At 43.9% G+C, this 24972-nt stretch overlaps 1 protein-coding gene across 3 annotated transcripts in view; it reads right to left on the reverse strand.

Moving 5' to 3' along the window:
- The window catches only part of CDK18 (cyclin dependent kinase 18), a 93312-nt gene that overhangs the window by 38558 nt on the left and 29782 nt on the right, over positions 1 to 24972 (reverse strand). Inside the window, exon 1 of one of the 3 annotated variants that reach the window (XM_083509012.1) lies at positions 2159 to 2225. The exons of the other annotated variants lie outside the window; for them this stretch is intronic. The gene's annotated coding sequence lies outside the window, so the exon portion shown is untranslated. Of the gene's footprint in view, positions 1 to 2158; positions 2226 to 24972 lie in introns of those variants that run through there. 3 annotated transcript variants of the gene reach the window in all.

The following is a 24972-nucleotide window of genomic DNA, read 5'->3' on the forward strand; positions in this document are numbered from 1 at the left end:
CATTTTAGCCCCAAGGGCTAGCCCTATCAATCCAGCTGTTAAAATACACACACCTGTGGTATGCATGCAACGCTGTTTATTTCCAATGTGATTACCTTCCCTCACTTTGCTGGTTCTTGCAGCTGCTCAGCAGTGTAGATGCAGCTAGACAGAACCTACCCTTAGGGAGCTGTTGACAGAACTGTATGAAGATTCACTTCATTTGGCTTTTTCTTAAGAGTACATTTCACTTGTTTCTTTCTCTGTCTCCTGGATAAATTAGATCCAATTTTATTCCTGCGGTAATCTCTTTGCTTCATTTTCATCCTTATACTGCCGCCATTTCCAATTTAATTAGTCTTTAATACTCCCTTCTTGCAACCTGTGATGGAAATGGTTCTGTCATAGCCCTTGCAGCATGTGAAAACAACAATTTAAAAAAAATAAATAACAAAAAACAACAATACTAGAATAAAGAACTACACCTAGACTAAAACATAAAAATTGAGAATATACATAATCCAGGACCCAGGACCAGTGTTGCTTACATGCTTGAGGGGAGGTTTGGGGGTGGAGTAAGAAACACGACTCGAGTCCTTTAGGCTGGGGAGATGAGCTTGAAAGTGTGTGGGCAATGGATGCTCATATGCTGCAAGGCCAAGTTCAAGGTTTTTGTATTAACTTTGTATTGACATGCAAAGTCCATAACAACTTGGCTCTAGGACACCTAAGGGACTATCAGATTTCTTACACCCCTGCCTGAACCCTCAGGTTTGTTGGGGAATCACTGTTCGTGGTCTTCCATGGCTTGGACATAGGGTTCATATCTTCCAGCAGCCATGTGCTCAGTACTGTGGGCCCAATTCTGTCAAAATCGCTCCACAGCTGAAACCAATAAAGTCTATCTTCATTGCATCTTTTAAGCCTTACTTTATAGTGCACCGAGACCATGGTGTTACATGGTATATAAATTGCTGTTGTAAAGAATTAATAATAATAATAATAATAATAATAATAATAATAATAATAATAATAATTTTTTATTTATACCCCGCCCATCTGGCTGAGTTTCCCCAGCCACTCTGGGCAGCTCCCAATCAAGTGTTAAAAACAATGCAGCATTAAATATTAAAAACTTCCCTAAACAGGGCTGCCTTCAGATGTCTTTTAAAGATAGGATAGCTGCTTATTTCCTTCACATCTGAAGGGAGGGTGTTCCACAGGGTGGGCACCACTACTGAGAAGGCCCTCTGTCTGGTTCCCTGTAAAGAAAATAAATAATAAAGGAAAGAGAAGAAGCCAGAGGGTTTCTGGGGACCCCAAGGTCTTGCACTGCCCTCCTTCCCATGGACATTGGAAATGGTACTCCTGCTTTCACCCTCTGAACGTGTGGGTGGGCTGGATCATCACAGACTGGGTGCCTGCCAGAACAGGACATTCCAGAGACAGGGTGGGGATGAGCCAGAGCCATTGGATCCCAAGCCAGTTTCACTGCTCTCAAACCCTGTAGCAGCTCCAGGCTGGCACAGAGATCTTACTGCCTCCTGCCACATTCTGGTCCTCTCTGTGAATGTGGCCCCACCTCTCTGTAAAGCCATTGCTGTTGGGAAGAGGAGGTTTGGACTGTAGCCTAAACTAGCAGAAAAATCAATGCTCTCCAGTGGCAGATTTAGCAAATAGCTAGCTAGCTAAACATGCACATATGTTGAGGCATAGCAGCCAGGCAGATTGGAGCTGGCCCTTCAGTTCTTGTCCTAAGGCTATTTGAAGGACTCTCCCAATGCCAGCCACGTGCCACTATCAACATCCCAGTCCTAGAATAGCCCAGCCAATTCCCAAATCCATTTTCAATCATAATCCACAAGCCCTTTGCTACCTTTAGTCTTTGCTTTGATATCTAGCATGTCCTTCTGCCATAGATATGATTTACTACCCTCTCTGCTGTTCTCTGCCTTTCTCCCAAGTTAAACTTGCACACAGTTCAGTAAATCCTCAGCAGCTTTTGCACTGAGCTAAAGTCCACAGAGCACTTTCCCAGGCTATGCAGATGGGCACACAAAACATGGCTCCTTCAACCCCAGCTTACCACTTTCATTTTTCTTATTTCAATATCTTCCTTCCTCAAATCATGCATATTCAATTCACTCATTCTACTTTGCAATTTTGCCTTGTAACTCACCGGCCTTCGCAGTCTTAAGCAACCACGTAGATCCAAAAAAGCCTTGCTAGTCGCTGTGTGGTTTATGGAGGCACTGGGAGGAGTTTGTGGTGGGAAAATACCATTTCCAATCCATAAATGCTTTTACTCTAATGACTTGACAGCCCTCTGATGAACCAGAACAGCCTGTCTCTGAGCTGCAGTGGAGGCTGAGCCCTGTACCAAACATACTTTCCCTCTGCCAACTAGGACAACATAGTTAATATAGCAGGCACTGTTTAAAAGAGGTTGAAACAAAACCTTGCAAAAGATGGTTCACAATTGTTGGTGGGAGGGAGAATGCATTTATGGATGACTCCTCATCAGTGGACAGTTGCTTTCCTCAGTCTTAACATGCACACAGACAACAGATTCCCATTAAACAAAGAACTTTCTTCCAAAGACTTTTCTCATCCTGCAAGATAGGATGAGCTTTGAAATACTAGCCAGAACTTCCAGTGCACCAAGCAGAGAGGACAGTTCTTCTTACTCAAGTATGATGTGCAAGGCAGAACTAAGGGCTAGGCCAAGGTGCAATTTGTTCCCTGGCCAGTCCCACGATGGGATATATGCACAAATGATGATGGCATTCCAGTCTGATGTGGTCAAATGCAGTATCCAGAGCTAATGCATTGCCTCACCATGGCAACAGAACACAAGGGTTTATATACATGTATCCCAAAAGCTTAAAAGATTATCTATCAATGACACAAACATTATGCAGCCTAATTTACTGCTGTTTTGGGGACATTACAAGGCCAGCCCTTTACTTGCTGTGCCCTGAGTTCAGAACATTTGCTTTGGGCTTCAGAGTTTACACTGTGCAACCCTTGCTTAGTCAGGATGAGACCAGAGTGGGACAGTTGCCTTTGCTGTGCCTGTGAATGTGAGTGCCATGTCCAAGGGGCAGTTTAGGATCATATATTAGGGTCACTTAGCAAATACTTTTTCCCTCTCCCCTTCACCTGCCTCTGTCAAGATAGTCATGTCACAAAATGAGGATAAGGTGAGGAGGAACAGAAGATTTGAAGGAAGGATATACAGTAACAGAAAACACAATGGCACTTCAAAAACCTGACATCTATACAGTGGTACCTTGGGTTACATACGCTTCAGGTTACATATGCTTCAGGTTACAGACTCCGCTAACCCAGAAATAGTGCTTCAGGTTAAGAACTTTGCTTCAGGATGAGAACAGAAATCGTGCTCCGGTGGCACGGTGGCAGTGGGATGCACCATTAGCTAAAGTGGTGCTTCAGGTTAAGAACAGTTTCAGGTTAAGAACAGACCTCCGGAACGAATTAAGTACTTAACCCGAGGTACCACTGTACTGTGCTATTACTTTTTAGCACACCTCCATCTCCATACATGGGCAAATTATTAGAAGGGAATGACAAAGGTCCTAGTAATTCAAGCTGCTAAATTATAGAACTAGGAACTAAGAGGCTGCTTGGAAAGTTACGTTCTAAAATGTATCATTCTTGTAGCAGCAGATTGGAGAAAGCATCTCTCACATACCAGCAAGGAAACAGAATGAAAGGAAAGGGTTATTTTGCAATCTGAATGGAGCATCACAAATAGCATCAAGCCACTGTGGCAACCAGTTGCTGGCTTGATTGCATCGTTAGAAATTATATGCATATAATGCAACAGGAGGACCAAAATGAGCTTCTTGGCACCATTGCAATTATGGATGCTACTAAGTGAAAGCAAATGTCTACCTTTTTTATGGTGTTCTTGTGAAGCCATCTGAAATGTAATGAATAGTGCTAGCTTTTAACAATCCCAGGTTTAAATAAATGTAAACTGTGTTAAAGGTGGAAGAGATTTTCCTCTTTGGTTTCTTTTAAAGCCAGAAGCCCAGGATCAGCTCCTACAATGCACACACCCCTAAACTCACAAAGGAAATTTTGCCTTTCACAACTACTAACAGGCAACAGGTCCTTTCTTCAAGCAATTGATGCCTCATTGCCAGTTAAACTACTTATTATGCAACTTTAACAGAATAAAGCACTTTTTCATACAACTGCCACAAGGTGAAATGGTTACTAATCCAGATGGCTTTAAAAAATGGGTTGGACAAATTCATGGAGCAAAGGTCATTCAATTGCTATTAGCCGCATAGCTAAACGGAACCTCTAGTTTCAGAGGCATCTGAAACAGGCTGTGTACACACCTCTGTTTACTCTGCATCCAGTGTGCTCCCACTGCTGAATTGGAAAATTTCGTGCACATGAAGCTAGCCAAAATCCATATGTAACCTGTCATTTCTTAGAAAATGCAGAGTTTGAGCAGGGCTGGCCCAACACATTTTGGCACCTGAGGCGAACCACAAAATGGCACCTCATCCCACCAGGGAAGAATGGGTAAGCGAAGATCTACCTCAGGAAGAAGGGGAGAAATAAAGATCTACCTTGGAAACAAGGGTGGGAGGAGATCAGCAGAACCTGCTGTTTGCCTAGAGGCCACTCTTAGAGAGGGCATAGCCGGGGGCTGCCAAGAAGGTGGCAGATCAGGTCTCCAAGGAGAATGCTGCAACCATTGCTGCCACCACAGCAACACCAAGCGATGCATTCCTTGTAGGCCAGGTCTGCTGCCCCTGTGAATCGTGCCACCTCACCTTGCCTGATGGATGGGCCAGTCCTGGGTTTGATGCATTCTCACCCACCGTTCCCTGTCCAACTGCTTTAATCCAAATTGAGAAAAAGAATGACCTAGTTTAGTTTTAAGCTGGTAATATATATGCAGCCTCAGATGGTGGGGGTGGGGCATGCATAAGTCAAGCAACATGGAAGGGTATTGCCTTCATGCCTTAGCTGTGGGCTTCCCAAAGGCATCTGGTTACTATGAGCATGCTCATATGTTTTGGATGAATCCTGAATACCAAACTGGGCTGCTTCTGAGGCATTAATTTGCAAACTGGTCTGCAAACTTGATTACTTTCATTGTGAAGTAGTATTATTGTTCATATTTCACAAATAAGGGGCTGAAGCTGTGTATGATAGGAGTGGAGTTTTAACTATTGCTACTGAACCACACCTGTTTCTTCCTGTTCAGTCTTACAATACCCAGGATCCTCACATTTTTTAGAGACAGAAATTTAATCCTGTATTCATCTGGTCCTGAAATGTCAATATCCCCAATCAGTATCAGCCACAACAATCTTGCACACAGCTCTGCTTGCTTTGCAGGCAACACCTGCACTTCAGCGCTCCTCAACACACAGGCACCCAACATTTCAGCACGGCATTATGTGTCAAGTGCCAAGGTTGGATGTGAACACACAGTAGGATAACTCTATTATTATGCATAACAACATGTTTAAAAAGATGATGCTCTAGCATTAGCAAACACCCACAATTACCTTGCTTTAAATGCTCATGAATGACGGTAGACTGACAAGAGGCTTGGCAAGCAGGCTTTTCTCTGTGCATCAGGAAGGAAACACAGCTGTACCAAATTCCTCAGCATTATCCTAACAGGCAGTGTGAAATTCACCCTGCAAAAGCTGCCCTGAGGTGATTTCCACCCCACCCAGCCTGTCCCCAGGCCTCCTCCCTGAGCACATGATTGAGAAATTAAAGAGGGCAGATCCTTTACTCTGGCCCTGGGGCTTAGTATGTGCGTTTCCCACAGGATTTGAGTTATTTTCTCTTTTTCCCCCTACACAGAGGCAGGACCTTGCTCCGCACTAGTTCTGCTTCACTGCCCATCATTACCCATTCCACCACCCAACTCAGCCAGTGGGAGACTGGAGCTCAGCCAAGTTAGCACTCAGGTCAAGTTCTGCACGGCTGTGCAGAGCACAAAGTTGTTTGATCTAGCATAGGCAGCAAGCTCAAGCTGACACGCATGGAAGGAATGCCTCTCAGAAGCCATGACATAGGAATTAGCGTCACACAGCCAGCCAGTAAAAATAATATAGTCCTTCACCTGGCAAGTGACCCTGCAAACGAGGGCATGCGGTCACTGCAAAAGCAAGATGGTTCAAGGAATATCACAAAAGTCCACAACTGCCAAAATATGTAGTTCAGAGCCAGTTCACAGAACCAAAAGTTGCCATCCCAACTAAAAGTTTAGTTGCTTTTGGTCAACATTTAGAATGCATGTAAACAATTCAGATTATGGCTCAACCCAGGTTAGGTTCAGAACAACGGACAAGGTGGTGAAATCTACACAGTGACTACCATTTATGCACTGACATGTCTGCGCCAAATGCCGAGAACCAGCATCAGAGTACTGGGACTGGGACCTGGGGGACCAAAGTCTAGACTCCCCATCTCAGCCACAAAGCTCACTTGGTGTCTTGGGACAGTCACTCTCTCCCAGCCTACCCTACCTCACAGGGTTACAAGAGGCAGAGGCACCAGCTTGAGAGAGCAATTGTGGGGGGGCAACATCAGGAGGAGTTGAGGGTGGAGATGAACCCAGCAGCAGCAGCAGCAGCAGTGCAGCTTCAATGACCAGCAGCTCCTTCTGCTGCTGATGCCACCGCCACCAGCAAGGGTCTGCTTTTACCCTCCTTCCCCTACATGGCAGCAGCAGCAGCAGGAGCCTGCCACTGAAGCCATGCTTTGCTCAGCTCTGTGCTTAGCTCTGCACTTGGCCTCCTCTACCCATTGATTTCTTTGGACATTGGGGTCTGCCCCCCCAAATACTGGGGGTGCTCGAAAGAGCTTCGTCCCCAGGGGTAGGTGTCCCTGCTGTGAGGATGAAATGGGGAGAACCATGCACCACCTTGAGATCCTTGGAGGGACAATGGGACAAGAATAGAATAAATAAATAAACTGATGACTTCCTGACTTGCCATTAGGTAAATGTAAAGGGGTAAAGGTAAGGTAAAGGTAAAGGGATTTATCTTCTTGCACTCTGACATTCTTTTGAACTGCTAGGTTGGCAGGAGCAGGGACCGAGCAATGGGAGCTCACCCCGTCGCGGGGATTCGAACCGCCAACCTTCTGATCAGCAAGCCCTAGGCTCTGTGGTTTAGACCACAGCACCACCTGCGACTTACCATTACAGTACAGCAATTCCACCACTGGTACTAGTAGGTCACTGCAATCCTAGGAATGACCTGCACTTTGGGGTTTTGCCACCTCTGCTTCTCATCTAAATCCATACCCAGAGGCTTATATACCTCACTTTTCTTCCATGGAAGGAAGGGTTCCCAAGCGCCTTCCCATTCAGGCACTGCCCAGTCCTGCTGCATAATGTGCCTTGAAACCATTCAAGGAGAAGGTACACAGCATGCAGTTCCCTGGCATCTCTGCATGGGACTAGGAAACCCTGTCCCAGACCCTAGAGAGCCTCTGCCACTCAGAATAGATAATGCTGAGCTTTGTGGAGCTGTGGTCCGTCTCAGTGGAAGGTAGGTTCTTATGTCCCTGTGACTGGCACGGCAAGTGGAAGGGGAAAACAAGGAGCGCTAAGGGGTGGAGCCAGGACCAGTCAAGTAGTGGTGAAGGTGCAATGAAAGACAAGAGAGGTTAAGAGAAGATTCATTTAGATTTGCATGCTTGGCATTTTGAGTCTTACACTGGCAGCTTAGCAGACACAGTGTGACAGCAATTGTGATTTCCACACATCTACATGCTATATATTTTATCCTATGTGGTCTCTCAGTAGAGGAAAGGTTGAATTGTATTGCACTCCTCATGCACAATTTTGACCATTTTACGTGAAGCTAAATGCTATTGGCAGGAATCAGCATCAATATATGTAACATTTGGGGAATTGTGTTTTAGACCCAGGCAGATACACAGCATATTATGGCTACAACAGAAAGGTCTGTCCTCAGGAATTCATAGCGATTACCTACCTGTTCATAATGGGCTTCTGCAATCCGGGCAGACAAAAGTCTGCCTAGATTGCATAGACGTCAGAATGGTTTGGACCAGGGCTTTTTTTCAGCCAGAACTCAGTTCTGGTACCTCTCAGGCAGGTGCCACTGCCATTATAAGAGAACAAGAGAGGCGTTTGTGGTGAGTTCCGGCACCTCTTTTTCTAGAAAAATAGCACTGGCTTGGACCAGCATCTCTACAGAATAGCCACTTTGGAAACTTCCAAATCGGAGTTTATTATGCAATCAGTCCTGCTCATGCATGGAAGGTTTTTGCAGTGTCCACATGATGTCATCTTCAAAATGCAAGTCCACGCTTTTTTAAAACACATTTAATCTGGATTTCCCCTTACCACAGAAAGCTCAGCAAGAAAAGATAATCTATAAATAAAAATCCATCTGTAGTTACTACTGGTGTCGAAGCTTGTCAGCGTTGTTGTTTTTTGGTCACATGTGTGGTTTTGTGTCATTGGGTGGCCTCTAACGCTACACTCACCTGAGCACACCTCAATCATTTTGTTTGCGATGAGACTGGCTACTTCCACTAACTGCTAGATACTGAATGCACATTCAGTTTCAACATGGTGAGGAAGAGCTGTTCTCTCAAGCTCTCAACAGAGATTACCTTATGAACTGCACTCCATAAATCTGGCTTTAAGTGTGTGTGTGTGTGTGTGTGTGTGAGTGAGTGAGAGAGAGAGAGAGGGGGAGAGGGGGAGAGAGAGACTGTGTGTTATTACAAAGGTCTTGCATAACCTCTTTCTCACTCTTGTGCAAGCCTTAGTCAGGTAAATGTCACTCTAGTTGCGCAGCACTTCAGCATTAAAAATTAAAAGCAGAACAACTGGAAATTTACATTGCCCACCCCCTAAAAGCACAAGCCTCCATCTTGCATTGTGAAATATGATAACTAAAGCTGACAACTTTAGTTTGCTCTGGCACACTTCCTGGGATTTTTTTTTAAAGTTGTGCACGCACAGGTAAAGAAATACCTCTGCCAAGAACAAAAGAAGGGAGTAGAGGGTGGAGGAGAAGTGACTACAGGGAGTGACAAACTCACACAAAACACCTCTGGACACACCATTACTCGTGTGGATGGCAAGCAGCACAATAGCAATGGACAGCTATGACTGAAAAAGTCGGAATGTGCAGAAGCCAACATGTCAATGATGCACATAGGAAAACTGGAGCTGAATGACTCCTACCCAAAGCACTCTTTGTTTCAGTTGCAATGTAAACACCTGCAAAAGGGCTGTGTCTGAGCTGCTTTTCTTGAAATATTTTGCTTTCATATATAGTTTAGAGTACTTCCTGTTGAATGGTTTCTTTAAATGTAAAGGTTCATCATTGTTCCACTCCATGTGTATGTCTTTAAGGGGCCGGAGCAAGGGCCAGAGCAAGATAACGAGACCCAGCTTTACAGCTGTGAAACATAGCAGGTGCTGCTGAGTTGTATTTGATTAAGGCGTGTCAGCATTTGGGTAGAGTATATAAGGAGCAGCACCTAGCTCTCCCATTACCCTGGGGGATGGGTTGGTGGTTGGGTCTGGTTTGTTAATATATTTAGTGTAAATGGAGTTTTTCTTTTTCTTATTAAAACCTTCTTTAAGTTATTTTTGAGTCCTTTCTTTTTAATGCAAGGTCTCCCCAGCAAGCTCTCTGCAGCGCTACCATACTGCAAAAAGCCAACATCTTTGGTTATGGGCCCAGCTGCTGAGTGGATGACTGCATATTTTTGGACTCTGAGAAAGGTTTGAAAACTCCTTCTCCTGTTAGCGTAGTTTTTGTGGGTCTGGAAGATATCCAGAATGGTTGACCGGGTTCCTGAAGCTGAGAAGGCTCTGGTCTTCCCACAGCTAACAGATGAGAACTATAGTTTATGGTCTTTTCGGGTGGAGGCGCTTTTGACCTCTAGAGAAGTATGGACCTATGTAACTGATGACCCTCCTGACCCTGTAACTAATGCTTGGTCGAAAGGAGATGCAAAAGCCAGGGCGATAATTAATTTGGCAGTCAGCGACCAGCAAGTAGTCTATATAAGAAATAAGAAAACTGCCAAAGAAATGTGGGACAGTCTTGCAGCAGTGCATGTTAGAAAAGAGTCAGCGTCTGCATTGACCTTTTTCAAGCAGTTGTACCAGACGAAGTTGCAGCCTGGTGGTGATTTGGCAGCACACTTGAGACGTCTGGAGGCAATACGCGGCGAGTTAATTCGAAGGGACATGGAGATACCTGATATTCAGTATATTTTTATCATTCTTTGTTCCCTTAATGATGACTTTGATGGTATAGCTAGCCAGATATCTGCTGTTCCACCAGCACAATTAACTGTGGAAGGGGTAACGGCAAGATTAATGGGCGAGTTGGATAGAAGGGAGGCTTGTGCCATAAGCACTCCTGTTTCCAGAAAGAATGAGGAACGCCATATGCAAACCTGTGGTGATACAACTGCATTTAAAGCTGCAAAGCGTTGTTGGTTCTGCAATAAGCAAGGACATTTTGCAAGGGACTGCAGATCCAAAGGAAAGCAAAGTACTCCCAAGTCTGTTTCTGTTCGTCAATCACGGTCGTCAGCCCAGCAGCCGACATCGTACCGTAAAGACAGAAACGAGCCGCGAGCTTTTCACGCTCGGACTAAAGATCGTAAAAGACCTAAAGGTGCCAAGTGGAAGTCTTTTGTTGTTGACTCAGCAGCATCTCAGCATATCTGCAATGATCGAAGCTTGTTTATTTCTTTCGAAGAGGAAATTGGTAATGTACATTTAGCCGATTCACAAGTCTTGCAGTCACTTGGCAGGGGTACCGTTAAACTTGACTCTTTAAACATTACAATAGCGAACTGCATTTACTGCCCGTCAGTGGACAATTTATTGTCAGTAAGGTGCTTTGCCCGTCAAGGCATAACTGTGCGTTTCTTAAAGTCTATGTGTGAGTTTTTCGATGGGAACAAACGTCTATTGTATGCCCGGGAATCTGATGGTTTATATAGACTGTATTTTCACACCTACTCACAATCGCATATAAATTGCAGAGCAGCACAGTCAAGCCAGGGGTTGAGGAATGTAAGACCACATTCTGGGTGTATCCACGTGGCGCACAGAATTCTGGGACACCTGAATTTTGCTGATGTAATTAAGACAAAGAATATTGTCAATGGCCTCAACTTGAAACCATGTAAATTCTTTATGCAGTGTCTATCCTGTTGCAAGAATAAGATTAAGGTTGCACGCAAGGGTAGGTGCTCAGATAGGAAAGTAACTGAGCCATTTGAGCGTGTACATTGTGATTTAGTTGGGCCACTCCCACCATCATTAGGAGGTTCAAAGTACTGGCTTACTCTGATAGACCAGTATAGTAGATATTGTTGGACTTATGCAATAGCTGAGAAGTCCCAAGCATTTGAGAAGTACAAGGTTTTTTGCAACTGGGTAAAAACGCACTTTAACAAACCTATTAAGAATCTGTTTTCTGATCGGGGCGGGGAATTTGTTTCTGAGGATTTTGAGAAATTCCTGGAAGCGCAGGGGACTACTCATGAGTTATCTTGCCCCCGAAGTCCCTGGCAAAATGGGCTTGTTGAAGTTGTGCAGCGTGACCTGCAGGCAGGGGTTAAAACTTATCTGCACGATGCTAATCTGCCCAAAGACTTTTGGGCTGAAGCACTCCATGCTTTTTGTTATGTTAGAAATCGCAGTTATCATTCTGGTTTAGATGTCACCCCCTATGAGAAGTTGTTTAAAAAACGCCCTAATCTGAAATACCTACGTATTTGGGGTTCAGATGTAATTATGCATTATCCCGCTAAGCAGAAATTGGGTGAACGTAGTGTCCAGGGAAAATTAATGGGCTACCAGCAGGGGGCGTACAGAATTTACATACCAGCAACTGGCAAATTTCATATTACCAGAAGCATGATACAAACTGTAAATTGGAATGGAGTTGCTGTTTTCCAAGATACTGATGGTATAAATAATACTGAGGAAGAAGAGGAAGCAGCAGCAGCAGGAGGAGGAAATGGTGATTCTGAATTAATAGAAAAAGACAAAAAGCCTGTTGAATCTGATAATTTGTTTGATGATTTAAAGTCACAGGCATCTGAGGGGAGGTTAGATTCTCTTGAGTTTTCTCACCGTGAGCTTAGCCTACAGGCACCTCTTCAATCTGACAGTGATGATTTACAACCTGAAACTAGTGGTTCAATTAGTCCCATTAAGTCTGAGGAGTCTGACTCTCCTTCCGGACTGAGACGTTCAGATAGAAAGAGGCAGAAGCCACAACGTTTTGCAGATGAACATTTTAATACTGTGTATGCCAATAAGGTGGTTTTTGAGCCAAAAAGCTACAGTGATGTTCAGAATTTACCTAAGCACCAAGCTGTAAATTGGTATAAAGCTATGAACTCTGAGATAGCTTCTTTAAAAGAGCACGACACTTGGTCTCTTGTACCACAAACCCCAGATATGAGAGTTATTGATTCAAAATGGGTTTATAGAGTTAAAATGAATGACAAAAATGAAGTTGTAAGGTACAAGGCAAGACTAGTTGCTAAGGGTTTTCAACAAATTCCAGGCGAAGATTATGATTTGTGTTATTCACCAAGTGTAAAATATGAAACAGTTAAGCTTTTGTTAAAAGATGCATCACAATGTGGAAAAGCCCACTACACGATGTTTCTCTGCTCTTAAGAGAGTGGTAATGTACCTTAAACATACCAAACATTATAGGTTGCAGTTTACACCCAGTATTGATAAAGGTTTTGAAATTTTCTGCGATGCATCTCATGCAGTAGAACAAAATAATTGCAGGGGTGTGTCTGGTATGGTGTTTTGTTATAACGGTTGTCCATTTGAATGGAAGTCCCAGACACAAACCATTATTTGTCTCTCTACAACAGAGAGTGAATTATGTGCATGCGTTCAGGCCACTCGTGATGTAGAATGGTATTTGCAAGTATTTGCAGACCTACAGATGCAAGTAACACTACCAGTAAAAGCTTACCTTGATTCCCAGAGTGGACTTGCTATCCTGTGTTCAGAGACCAATACGCAGCGCACTAGAGTCTTAAGATTACGTTTAGAGTTTGTAAAGAAACTAATTGCTGATGAAATGGTTGTATTTAAATATGTTCCAGGTGACAATCAAATTGCGGACATTTTTACTAAAGCACTTCCAAAGGTTACACATGAAAAACATGTACAAAGTATGCTTTATGTTTTTGTTCCACAATGATGAACCGCAGGGGAAATGTTGAATGGTTTCTTTAAATGTAAAGGTTCATCATTGTTCCACTCCATGTGTATGTCTTTAAGGGGCCGGAGCAAGGGCCAGAGCAAGATAACGAGACCCAGCTTTACAGCTGTGAAACATAGCAGGTGCTGCTGAGTTGTATTTGATTAAGGCGTGTCAGCATTTGGGTAGAGTATATAAGGAGCAGCACCTAGCTCTCCCATTACCCTGGGGGATGGGTTGGTGGTTGGGTCTGGTTTGTTAATATATTTAGTGTAAATGGAGTTTTTCTTTTTCTTATTAAAACCTTCTTTAAGTTATTTTTGAGTCCTTTCTTTTTAATGCAAGGTCTCCCCAGCAAGCTCTCTGCAGCGCTACCATACTGCAAAAAGCCAACACTTCCCAGTCTAAATCTTGCAACACTTCTTAAAACTAGTATACTTTGTTGTTGTTGTTGTTTAGTTGTTTAGTCGTGTCCGACTCTTCGTGACCCCAGGGACCAGAGCACGCCAGGCACTCCTGTCTTCCACTGCCTCCTGCAGTTTGGTCAAACTCATGCTGGTAGCTTCAAGAACACTGTCCAACCATCTCGTCCTCTGTTGTCCCCTTCTCCTTGTGCCCTCAGTCTTTCCCAATATCAGGGTCTTTTCCAGGGAGTCTTCTCTTCTCATGAGGTGGCCAAAGTATTGGAGCCTCAGCTTCACGATCTGTCCTTCCAGTGAGCACTCAGGGCTGATTTCCTTAAGAACGGATAGGTTTGATCTTCTTGGAGTCCATGGGACTCTCAAGAGTCTCCTCCAGCACCATAATTCAAAAGCATCGATTCTTCGGCGATCAGCCTTCTTTATGGTCCAGCTTTCACTTCCATACATCACTACTGGTAAAACCATGGCTTTAACTATACGGACCTTTGTTGGCAAGGTGATGTCTCTGCTTTTTAAGATGCTGTCTAGGTTTGTCATTGCTTTTCTCCCAAGAAACAGGCATCTTTTAATTTCGTGACTGCAGTCACCATCTGCAGTGAAAAAAACTAGTATACTATGGTCCTCCAAATGCTACTGAATAACTCTCAGCATCTGTATTAGCTAGCACAGTCAATCAGGATTTGGACTCCAACAACATCTGGAGGTCACCAGGTTCCTCAGTCCTATTGCTTACCATACATTGTTACTGATATGCTGCTTCAGTGCACACTTCAAGGTAAAGTGGAGTTAAGTGATTAAAACAAGCTTTGGCTAAAAAACAAGACCCTTTGCTCTGCCTCTTTGTGCCCACAGGTACTAGGGATCAGTGGTTTCTAACAAAGGTAGCACAGAAATTGCAGACTGTGAAAGACTTCTTTTCATATGTCTTGTTTGTTACGTACTACTAAATATAACTCTACTCAGAGAGGAAGTGAGGTGGGGGTATAAATAGTTGCTGAGAAATCACAGGATATTGTTAGGTGCTGTTACTGTGTGCATGGCTATTCCGCATTCATTATCTTTATGACTCCCTGAACTCAAGAACTTGAGCTGCTTCTCTTAACTAGACGGGGACATTTCGGCCACTTTCAGGGGGAACTCCAATTAAAGTGTCCACAGGTTGAGATGGATGGGGCTGTTGCTGCTCATTTGCTTCCTGCAAGAACAAGTGTTCACCCTGTTTCAGTCTGTACTTCTAACCAATAGTTGTAATAAATCAGAAAGCCTTCCAACTTTTTGCTAGGGGTGCTGCCTGGTTGCTAAAAAGCCTGCCCAACATTTGTCAGGGTCAGGTTTCACCTCACATACTTGTCCCAAAGGATTTGTCTGCTTCAGGTTTTTCAGCTGCAAGACCCTCAAGCTCAGAGAGCTTGTACCTGTGGTGCAGGCTTGAGTTGACATGCCCTCCTCAATTTGCCACCTTATACACATGGGGCATTTCACTGATATGGGGTGTTGGCTACATATAGAGATGAATTTACCACTTTCTGTTGCTCAGCACCATTTAAAAAAACCCCAAAATGAAGACAGGAACCATTGCCCTCAGTCTGATTTGGCGTCATGGCGATGCCTCATCATAGCTGGTGAGATATGGTTATGTGAAAACTGAACACAAATCTGAGCAAGTGCCACCTTGTGAAATGGTGGCCAGCTGCAACAGGAACCACGAGTTATGTGACCCCTGAGCGAGCACAATTCAAAGTGTTAGTGCTGACCTTTAAAGCCCTAAACTGCCCCGGCCCTGTATACCTGAAGGTACATCTCCACCACCATCGGCCAGCCACTGAGATCCAGCTCTGAGGGCCTTCTGGTGGTTCCCTCACTGTGAGAAGTGAAATTACAGGGAACAAGGCCTTCTTGGTAGTGGCACCTGTCTTGTGGAACGCCCTCCCATCAGATGTCAGATAAACAGCTATATGACTTTTGGAAGACATCTGAAGGTAGCCCTGAATAGGGAGGTTTTTAAGTTTGATGTTTTATGATGTTTTTATATTTTGTTGGAAGCCACCCAGGGTGGATGGGCAAACCAGTCAGATGGGCAGCACATAAATATAATAATAATAATAATAATAATAATAATAATATAATTGCCACTTTCACAACAGAAACAGGTGCTGGTGAAAAAGACGACTAGAGAGTGAGGTTGTGAAACATTTTTCCACTCCAAAAGCTGAAGAAGTTCATCAGAGAATTCCCGTCTCAAGACTTAATTTGCAACAGGCAGCAGAAAAGCCATGCTTCTTTGGAGGTCGATCAACTGAAGAACAGCCAGAGATTTTTTTTTTTACCCCAGATGAGGGGGACCTAGTCTAAGAACCTCTGGGCTTCCTGAGAGAGCAATGCATAATGAACGCTACAAGAGCCTGACTGAAGACCCCTTAATGTTTATGGAAAGATCTGCACTGACATGAATGAGCTCAAGGGTCAGGCTCTATGTCCATTTCTGAATATGCTCATGGGATGAAACTTATGGGGGAAATGCTATAGACACATGTTCTGTTTCTGCCATGTAACCTAATCCAATGTGATCCTCACAGGGAGGAAGTGTGCACACTGGGATGCTCAAGGTTTTTGTTTGGCCCACATTTTTTCAGCAAGCCAAACTGATTCATGCTTCCTAGACTATTATGTGGATTGGATCTTTTGGGTTTTGCAATTCTACAAATTTTGCAATCCAGCTTACAGCTCAAAAAATACCAGAATGCTTATTTTAGGGTAAAATGCATACTTTGAGGAAAACAGCTGTTAAAAATAATGCAAATTCTAATGGAACGAACACAGGAAAAAGTGGCATAGACTGGAAATAGACCCGTCAAGCCACAGGATTGCAGCCTTAGCATTTTTTCCATGTGCTTGATCAGCATTGTCACTGGTTATGACAGCATGTCCCTCCCACCTACTTGTTTCACTCTTCTCTCAGCCTGCATGCAACTTGGGGCAGATGGTTTCATTATAGCTCCATAGAACAGGTTACCTACTAATGAGCCACAAAAAGTCTTGTCTCCCTCTGGATGGATTTCATACAGTCAGCTGCCAAAAGTTCACTTTCTAACTACAGCCCAAACTAGCATTCAATGTATGCTTTTCCAAAATGTTAAATTTTGCTACTGCAATTACATGGGAAGAATAGTGCAACTTTATTTTATGTCATATCTTTGGGTTGCAGCCAACTAAGCCCTACTCACAGTAAACCCATTGAAATCAATGGGTGCTAGTTATTTCCACTTATTTTAATAGATTTACTCCAAGTATTACTCAGTTGCATACAATGTTTTGCGCTCCGAAACGCCAAAACAAAATAAGGGGTAAGTTTTGCCCAGTATTGAGTCCTGGATCAAAATGTTTCCTGCCAGTTTAGCTCTGACAATGCGTCTCAATTCTGAATGCTCCCAAGCCCCACTCTGCCCAAATCTTAAGATCCTATTTGGAGGACCTGCTCCAACTGGTAGCCACCACAGAGAGGGCCTTTTCAGTGCACCACACTGTGAATTTCCTAGTGCTAGGTGAAGACCTTTCTGTTACCAGAAACCCTTTAAAAAAACAAGCCACCACCCGGAAAGACTGGGTTCCTATTTTAAATTATTTTATTTTAGCTTGGGTTTTCAGTGAGTTCCACTTTGCTGTATTGATGTAGTTTTGCCCTTTATTCGATAAAACTGGTTTTTACGCATTTATAGCAAGACAGCCAGAGAACTTTATGTTATGGTGTGGCACACAAACGCCGTAAGTACAGTGGTACCTCGGGTTAAGTACTTAATTCGTTCCGGAGGTCTGTTCTTAACCTGAAGCACCACTTTAGCTAATGCGCCGTCGGAGCATGATTTCTGTTCTCATCCTGAAGCAAAGTTCTTAACCCGAGGTACTATTTCTGGGTTAGCGGAGTGTGTAACCTGAAGCATATGTAACCTGAAGCGTATGTAACCCGAGGTACCACTGTAAAATAAAACAATGCAATATTCAGGATTGCCCTGTACTGCCAAAAATACATTTTTTTTGGGGGGGGGGACAATTTGTTTTACACTCACAGCCACTACTGGAGTAGAAGCTCATTAAGGCAAACAATTCCTTATGTTTCAGTGGACAGCTTGTGATGTGCATGGTGTTCTCCTTCACCCCACTCCCAACTTTGTATTTGCTCCCTGAGCACTACCCTGCCTTTTGTTGTTGTTGTTGTTGATAGCTCCCAATACTAAATGAAGTGAGCATGACATTGGAGTGCATATTGGTTTATCTGGATGATCAAGCACTAGTGCTTCAATGTACAGGGATGAGATGCCTGGATGTGCTGAATCAGAGTGCACAAACACCTGCAAACTACCCAGGGACAATACTGGTCCCTATGCTGATCATAATGACTAGCAGAGGCCAGCAATGGCTGGTGCAGAGGAAGGGGGAACAGTGACCACAGCATCAAACTTAGGGTACACATATTTCAAAAAGTAAAAACCAGGATACCCCCAAGTTGTTGAGCCTTTTGTTACAAAAACGTCAAAAACCTGTGATTATTCGATTGACTTGCCAGGGCAAAGTGCCATCTTTAGGGAACCCCCCCCCCATGTTAATTCCGCCTTTGAAATCCCAGTAACGTCCAGGAAAATCCAGACGGATGGCAGCCCTAACCAAATTCTACTAGGTTCCAGAAGGAAGTGCAGTCACTGGGAGAAGCAGCGAGAGAGTCAATTCCGTGAAAATGGGAAAGCGAGAGAAGGGAGCAAGTTTTGCTCCAGGGACATAGCCTTTTACTTGAGTGGGGGGAGTGGAGTGGAGGAAGAATAGCCACACTGCTTCACAAACAACAGAAAGATTGTGTGCTGTAGCTGAAGGAAGGGGAAGCAAAGCCTCTGAAGGAAGCCACATGAGAAAGGCTGCTGCAGTTGAAAACAGTGTGTCAGCTCAGGCATTATAACATGGACACACGCAGCTGAATGAACACTCCCCTTGTGCTGTGAAGAAGAGGTTTGGGAAGCAGAGAATCGAAAAGACTGTGTTGGTGGCCAGTAGCCAGACTTCTGAGCATAAGGAAGTGGCTCAGAGGGAAATTAGCCAGGGAAAAGTTTTGTAGTTTGCTCCTGACAAAGGCAACATCCTAGACAAGATTTGAAACAAAGTGTGCATGTGTGTGTGTGTGCCAAACCATCCTTTTGCTTCATGCTCCTTTCTTTTTTTAACAGCCCCTGCCTTTTTCATTCCTCTAGCTTTCTCATTTTCTCTTGAGCATCCTGGGGAGTCTGGAGACAAATAACAGGGGATTAACTGAAACTATTAGGGACCCATGAGGTATGTGTGCAAACAACTGGCCTTTAAACTCCCTACATTCCCTAATAACTGCTGCATCACATGTTCGCATGAGTACCAATTGTACAAGAATCACCGGCTGTGCAGGGAACAAAATATTGCTGGAGGGAAAATGTAACATGACATGCCTGAAAAGGAAACATGGAAAGTGCCTGAATCTTCTGCAACAAACAAACAATTGCAAATGCAAAAAAAAAAAAAAAAACCACCAAAAAAACCCCACCACTTTTATAACCTAGACAGGGTCTTTGAAGTCTGACAACCTATGGCTATTGCATGAATATCACATTTCTTATTCCCTGAGTGCATATGCCACTGCAGCAGTATCTAGGAGCTGAAAGCAGTCCAAGTGGGGTAGAAAATATCTCCCTTTCATGAATGTGTTCAAGGTTAGGCTAGGAAGGTGTTTATACCCCTGCTAGCATAAAACACAATTTTTCCATCTCTTGGATAAATTATGTACTGCCATCAGTTGGAATTAGATACATTAATGGTTCCCCCCGTGACTGTATTATTTCCTATCATTGGGTTAAAGCAGCTTGGAGGGCACTGAACAGGGGGAAAAAATGGATGGAAGGGAAAGGGTTAAGCAGTCCTCTTCCAGCCCCCTTTAAACCTGCAACCTCCCAAGGCTGCTCTGGGTCTTTAAAAAGTCAAGGGAAGCATACACGCAGCTGGTGTCACGTGTGATTTCAGCCTTGCCCTAAGGAATCCCATGCCATCAAATGATTGACTTGAATTGTGGCAAAGAGAATGCAGTCAACAGACACACACAAGGCAGCAGGCAAAAAGGAATCTAGTGAGATTCCCTCTCCACTGAACACACCACTTCTCCCAGCTCAGGAAATGCTGAAAGGACAATTTTTGCCAAGCACAAACACCCTGCTGGTGGGTAAAGGAGGACTGCAGGAGGATAGAATCTCAAGGTTATTTTGCAATCCACAGCCCATTTGGTGCTTAATTTGACAAATGTTTAAGGCTGCCCAAATGTTCATTAAGGACAACAGTTGTAAGAAGTGAGTCAGTGATATTAGACTGAACTGAAGGTGTCCTTTATTTCCACTTCCTTGCAACCACAGTCATTGTGAGGAAACGTGGTTCTGTCAACACTGCAGGTAGAGTACAAAATTGTTTTAGAAAATTTTCCAGCAAAAAAATGTTTGGAAAGCCCTAGTTCCTCTTCAGTGGTTTAGAACCAACTCATATCCTTTGCACAGCTAATCTTGTAATCCCCACTTCTGCCCACACACCCAGGACCTGCTCCCCACAACCATTCCACTCCCTGTTTCTTCCAGCCACAACATTCAGTCTTGCAGTGGTGCAGGAAAGTGAAAGTCAGTTGCAATTCATGCCTTCATCCCACACTAGAAGTGTGTGCAAATGCTCTCTTATGCCCTGCCATAATTTGTGGGCAGAGAAATTGGGGGTGCCATTTCCACCTAATTTCTACAGGGCAGCAGAGAATTTCTCCAGTCATTTCTCAGAAGCAGAGTTCACAATTAGCAGACCATTAGGTCCAGTCGCGGACGACTCTGGGGTTGCGGCGCTCACATCGCTTTATTGGCCGAGGGAGCCGGCATACGGCTACCGGTTCACGTGGCCAGCATGACTAAGCCACTTCTGGCGAACCAGAGCAGCGCACGGAAACACCGTTTACCTTCCCACCAGAGCGGTACCTATTTATCTACTTGCACTTTGTGCTTTCAAACTGCTAGGTTGGCAGGAGCAGGGACCGAGGAACGGGAGCTCACCCCGTCATGGGGATTCGAACCGCCGACCTTCTGATCGGCAAGCCCTAGGGCTCTGTAGTTTAACCCACAGCATCACCCGCATCCCTATTTCAGAAAGTACTTTTTTATAAAAAGCAGTGAGAAGATGGCTTTCCGAGAACCCCTCCAACCAAGGAAGCACAACTGGCTTTGGAAAAATATCAAATAAATCAACCCCCTTGATGTTGAAGCATATACCTGAGCATGGTGGTTGCCACTATTTGAGGCAAAAACATGGAGATGAACCTATTTTTGTTTTCTCCACCTGAGCAGAAAACAATCCTTCCCAAGATCTTGCTATGCACTTGAAAGGGCAAGGGTTACATCACTTGTTAGCTGTAAGAAGCCTTTCTCTATACTGCTCTAGGTGACTGCTGAGCCCATTACTCAGTACCTGAGAGCAGAGAGGACAGAGCAATCTCCCTGCCTTACCTGCTCATCTCTCTCCACAGGACTCTGCCGCTCAGTCAGGGTCTTGACATTTCACTGACAAAAAAGAAACATGGCTTCCCTGCCAGGTGGTCACATTCTTGTCTGCAAGAAGTCAATTGGCATCCTGCTCATCAATATGTCTCCTACAGAAAACTGCTAAAGCCTGAGATCAAAAACAATGTGAGTTACATGCAGTGCCCCCCCCACCCAAAAAATGCTTGGGGTACTCTTATTTTGACTCAAGAAAATCACCATTTTATAGCTCAAATTGGGGAAAACAAATACAGTAAATGGACAAAAGTGCAAAGATTCACAAAATGTTTAGGGCGTATGCGTCCCCCCAGAAAAAAAGCACTGGTTACATGAAAGAAAAACTTTTGCAGTAGCTTTTTGCTATGCTGACCAAAATGGCAGAATTTGTCTTCTGCCCTATTTCAGCATGGTTAGAAATGGGACTATTTCCACCCTATCTATATCAAGGGTGGGGAACCTGCTGCCCCAGATGTTGTTGGATCAAAACAACTCCCATTATCACCCAGCCACAGCTACATGGACTGAATGTACTTGCAGCGTCCCATTTGCCTGGTCATGCATTTCAGTACATATGTAGAAGAGTGGGTTGCCTTCTGGATGCATCTGAGATCTCCCAGTGCTAACCCTCCCCTTACTTTCATGTAAGTGGAAGTGACATACTTCACCACAAGTCAAGCAGCACAGAGAAGAACCCAAATGTTATGAAGCATACAGTATGCATGCAAGCCTGCAAGCCTGGCACTTATTTTAGGAACTTTTGACCTTGAACCTGAACACGCTCCAGAATTTGGCACTTCAAGAGGTAATGTAGTCAAGGGCAACAAAGATAAATCTCAAGTCATTTGATCATATCAAAAGGGCATTTGCGCATTTATTAGTTATTAACTTTGCTTACTTTGCTGCCTCCATCACATCTACAAACAGCCAGCCAGCAGAGTTTTTCCATGTGGTGAAGGGAATGCTGACGCCTGTCCACAGGAACAGAGTGCTGGGACTCTAAGAGGTCTGCTGTGACAAGTTTGCCAGAGACTTTGAGTGCGGTCACTCTTAAAGAAGTGTTACCCTCCCCGGAGTAACAACTATTGAAAAGTCACTAATACTCATTTTTTAGGTAAGGCACTTAGGAGAGTGGTGGCAGTCTAGCTGCAGGCGCTTTTGGAAGAAACTCTTGCGCAATAAACCTACTTCTGCCAAATACCAGACTTTTCGCAACAAGTAAAGTGACATGAAAATGCACTGGAAAGTGTGGGAGAACAGTTGCTTTGATTCAACACTGTATACCTCCTCACAAGTGAATGTTCATTAAGTATCACCAATGTCATCTAACCTGCCTGCAAACAAATCAGAATAAATGCTCAGAATGAAGGTCACCTCGAGTCACCTTCTTTTACTGTCTCTCTAGACCAAAACAAAGTTTTCCTGATCAGGCACAGGCTACTGCGGCAAAAGATGGATATTAGGGGTACTTCATAACACAGCCTTCTGAGCCTTTGCCCCGTGCAGTGCATACAAACAACATTCAGTACAAGATAACCAAGAAGGCAGGGAAAGTAAGTGGTATATATTGGAAATTTCAGAATCACACAAGTAAAGGAGGGTGGGAAGAAAGAAGGATCATGAGAGGATCCATGAAAGGTAAAACTTTTGAGTCTCATGTTGACTGTCACATCCACCCCCAAAATAAACAAGAATCTAGCAACACCTTAAAGACTAAGAAATATGTTGCAGCATAATCTTCCATGAGCAACAGCCCACTTCTGTGGAATGTATAACAAATGCAAGAAGTATGAACCAGCTCTTACTGAAGCATGAGAAGCACACACACCTTTCGCTCACCTTAGAGATCCCCTGGCCTTCATTCTTCACTTGTAATCAGATTCATCACTTGTGTCAACTTCTCTCCACCTGGGAATCTAAGCCTATTCTCTTCAGCTCAAGAGATTTACCAGCAACAAGTCAGTCTGCAGATGTTTTATGGGCGTTCCTCACTTGTGCAGTAAATTGCCCAGCAGGAAGACTCTAGGCTTTTTGCTGTTTTAAGAAGGGAGTGATCAAGGTTGGTGTCTTTGCAAGTGTTGAGTCTGGGATGGTGTATAGGCATGCCCAAGGCCCTTGAAGATGAGAGTCATTAATCTGCAATGAGGATGTGCATATAAGAAGCAAAAGAAGGAGCTTCACCTGGGTTTCATTGAAGACCTAGAAACACCCAGTAATGGAAGCAGCACTATATAGCAGAGCAGAGGGGGCTGCTTTCATTTTGGTATATTCACCTCTGCATAAAAAGAGAGAAACCGACAGATAGTGCAGGGTGGATGCTATCTCAGTCTAAGGCCTTTCATTCCAACCGTGACAAGAGCGGAGCAGTTCAGACAGAAGACACTAAAACGACAGTCACTTTTTTTTTAACCTCATTAAATGAATCTACACCAGGAATCAATTCTTTTACTGGATGTGATAAAAAGCATCTTGTGTTTCCCTTGGCCGGATAATGTGCTACTATGTGCCAGCTTGTCAAGTCACACCCCAGTGCCCATGGCTTGTTCAATACCCATATTGTCTGCTTTCCTAGAGGGGTTCTTGTTGAACTGTAAAGAAGTTGGTTGTGTCAGCATTTTGCATGGTACACTCCTGCTTTTCAAAGGATCACACGCCTTCAGCCAGTGTCAATCAGTGTTATCACCACAGAGGTTCACAGAACTACAGCAGCATCCATCAAGAGAGGATCGAGGGATGATTTTTATAAAGCCACAGCACCACTCCTCCGCTACACATGGAGATGTGATTTGAAATTTCCATCCTTCAGTCTTTCCATATCGTAGGATTTTATTTTATTTGTTTACTTTCAGGCTCAAGCAGGGAGACTAAATAATGTTTTGAAAAATGAAATGACTTCTTAAAATGTTGACTTCTCCAACATCAAACAAGGTGATCTCGGCAGTGCATTTATTGACCCAATCTTGCCTAAATCTACACACATCCTCAAACCAAATCACTTGGATATTCTTCCCAGGTAATGAGTCAACACTGAGAAGCACAGACATGGTACTGACACTGCAATAAAAAGTTCCCATACAGACACTGTGGGTTGGTGTAGGCTGGCTACTTTTTTCTTTCCCTTTCCTATTTTTAATTAGCGCTTTCATTATCTCTACATCCTTGCCACGCTCCAGTCCACACAGAGCTCCCAGGATCCCCAGAGTCACGAAAAGCCTATGACTGTTCCACTTCAGACATGCAAGATTTCAGCTTGCCATCAATCTAACCTCAGAAGGAAATAGCGGAGAGACAACCACAAGTTAAGAATGCTGCCCTTTAGTGAGAAGAGGTCCTGCTACTTGCGACAGCTAAGACTAGCCATCTTACTTTTACTCTGCGCTGCCCTTAATTATTTCTTCTTAGTGTCATGTGGCAGCAAGTGATTAAAGCAGGAGGGAGTGGGATCCAAGGTATCAGGCTTCTATTCCTGGCTTGGAAAGAAAGCGAGACGGAGCAATTAAGAGAAGCAGGTCTCTTGGGCTCAGTTCACAGCTCAAAGGAAAGAGCACGTGTTTGGGCTAGGAGGAGGGAAAAGTGAATGAATGAGTGATTCTCAGAGATGGGCTTACTTTGCAAAGCAAAAATTGAATATAAACTCTATTTCTATGCTCTGCATATATTGCCCAAGTTTGTATACAAATGCCAGATTATTTTACAGGCATTTGTACATGTCTGCTTCGGCTAGCAATGTTAAGCAAGTGC

The sequence above is a fragment of the Podarcis liolepis genome (assembly GCF_965112155.1).
Source record: "Podarcis liolepis genome assembly, chromosome: 6".
Taxonomy (NCBI): domain Eukaryota; kingdom Metazoa; phylum Chordata; class Lepidosauria; order Squamata; family Lacertidae; genus Podarcis; species Podarcis liolepis.